The 2,581-nt window shown below is 34.8% G+C and overlaps 1 long non-coding RNA gene across 1 annotated transcript; it reads left to right on the top strand.

Annotated features, from left to right (window-relative positions):
- The first annotated feature begins 487 nt into the window (after positions 1-487).
- LOC110905482 lies at positions 488-1,816 on the top strand. Its single transcript, XR_002573163.2, has 3 exons — positions 488-576; positions 1,093-1,159; positions 1,764-1,816. It is a non-coding gene; the product is annotated as an uncharacterized LOC110905482 (long non-coding RNA).
- Positions 1,817-2,581: the final 765 nt, after the last annotated feature.

Raw genomic sequence — 2,581 nt, 5'->3', positions numbered from 1 at the left:
CCGCGTCCAGAGTGAGGGATAAGGATATATCAGCTACTGACCTGAATGTAGCTGGCCGAGAGGCTTTTACACTTGCCTTGATCTCCAGAGCTAAGCCCCCTATGAAACGAGCTATTCTTTTGGGTTCCGGGGTTACCAGATAAGGAACCCACCTTGACATTGTGTTAAAGCTCGTAAGGTAAGCTTGGCAGTTGTAACACCCCGAAAATATAAAACATTATATCATAATTATAAAGCATAAATAAATGGGAATTTACTAACTAGGAATTCTAACCTAGTTAGTTAACTAGTCTAAATAGCTTATAATGTGATTAAAAGCTACCAAACTATATGTTGAACAAAATAGAGGGACCTGAGTTGTTAAATCTGAAACTTAATTAGATGGAACAAATAAAAGAAATAAAATAAACCAAACACTCCAAAAATTGAAGTGTTGGTCGATCAAGAAGAAGCAGGGGGCGACATCCCCATTTCAAAAACCCTAACCTCACAAAACAATCAAATTGAAGGCTCAAACCTGATCAAAAGCGAAATCTGAACATAGATTAGTGATCCTCATCACAAGAGGGTTACAAGGTATGTAAAAATTCGTATTAATTCTTCGTTTGAAATTCTCATGATTTTTGGAAAAATCTGAAACTAGATGTTGCATGTGTGTTTTGTTTAGGTTAAGGATGATATAGTGTCTAGAGGTGAAACCTAAACAAACTACATGTGAAATCATGTCCAAATTCAGGAAATTCCATGAACACCTTGAAGGTGGGTTGTGGGTTTTACAAGATGTAGATGAACACTAGGGTTTAGAATGATTATTCTAGTGTAATTGATCATAGAGAGTAATTTCAGAAAAAAAATATGATGTTTACATGCTAAATGAGAGCTTTATTGATGTTGAGTTAGCTAAATAGTAAGCTATGAACTTGAATATGAATGGTATGAAAATTCTTCCTATGTAGTGTTTGTTGAAATGCCTCAAAGAAGGCTTAAAAACTGAATTATTAAGTTAAAAACGCACAATTATGATGTATGACGAGATGTGCGTTATGTATGTGAAACAAAGAGTTCTAAACCAGAAGTGATTGAACTCTATAGGAAAGGAAGCCGGGACATCAAGCGGGCAAACCGGTGTAGACGCACGTTTGAAGGGCTTGCTTTAAAGGTATGTAACTTGACCCGTTACATTGAGTAGATTTGATGATTATTAAATGCGTAGATTGGATTTTTGAATAAGGGTTGTTTGAATTTAAGTAGTGATGTTGCTACATGGAAAATAGATCGAATTGGTTGGAACTCGTTGGTAGTCGTCACAATGGAGGAATTCCTTAGACGAGCCAAACGGGTCAAATAACCATTTAAGGCACGGAAAATGCTCCGTATTATGATTGATTGATCTTGTTATTGATTGATAAAATAACATATTAGAATTACGGGAAATTAAGCTATTGGTATGTCTAAAAAGGGAATTCCGAGATTTGGGTTTGAGTAAAATGAACAACTCAAACAAAATATAGAATTCCAGGTACTACCGTAAGTTACGGTGGTACCGTAACTTACGGTGGGTGCCAAAGCCTTACGGTGCGTTTCTTCTGGTTTACGGTGAACCAAAAATCCCTAGAACCTACCGTAACTTACGGTGACACCGTAAGTTACGATGGAACTTAGAAATTTGTAAATCTTTCTTTTATCATACTTTGATGTCGGATCTTGCTTCTATACTTTAAGTACTAATGTTAAAACTAATATTTTAGTGATTTTGACCCTAGGTGATGATTTGGATCTTAAGGATGACGGTCGAGCGGATAATGAAGAACCGAACACTACATTTTGAAATGTTTTAATTTAGACATTAATTGACTAAGCTTGACATACTTATGAAATCCGTTAATGAATGTCATGTTACTTAACCAATATTTTTAATAGAAATGGTGTATTTTATTATCAAAACAAGTTTAAAATTTAGGGTGTTACAAGTTGGTAATCAGAGCCTAAGGTTGTCTACAAAGTGTTCGGTTCAAGCTTGATCGATCGTCCGGTAAGAATTAACTTCTGTTAAGAAATTATATATTATGTAAAGAATGAGAAATGAACAAATATGCATGAAAAGAGCGAGTAAGCTCATTCAAATACAAGAAATGCAAAAAGCAAGAACGATTAAATCAAGTTGTGAACTTGATTGAATCAAAGCAAGAACGATCAAATCAAGTTGTGAACTTGATTGAATCAAAGCAAGAACGATTAAATCAAGTTGTGAACTTGATTGAATCAAAGCAAGAACGATCAAATCAAGTTGTGAACTTGATGGAATCAAAGCAAGAACGATTAAATCAAGTTATGAACTTGATTGAATCAAACAAGTAAAGCATGTGTTATAAATGGAATGTTTAACAACTTATGTAAACATTTCAGAAATAGAGATGACAGATGGAGGTAATGATGATGCGGTGCCAAGAGTCACCGAACAAATGAGGGAAGTGATTGCCGAAGAGGTTGGAAAGGCGATCGAAAACAGTTTGTCGGGCTTTATTGATAAAATTCAAAACACAATTTTATCAATGGTAGAAGATAGAATCAAGAAATTTGA

Source organism: Helianthus annuus, chromosome 11 (assembly GCF_002127325.2).
Source record: "Helianthus annuus cultivar XRQ/B chromosome 11, HanXRQr2.0-SUNRISE, whole genome shotgun sequence".
In the NCBI taxonomy this organism is placed as follows: domain Eukaryota; kingdom Viridiplantae; phylum Streptophyta; class Magnoliopsida; order Asterales; family Asteraceae; genus Helianthus; species Helianthus annuus.
Note: the sequence above shows the minus strand (reverse complement) of the source record. Positions and strands in the feature narration are given on the sequence as shown.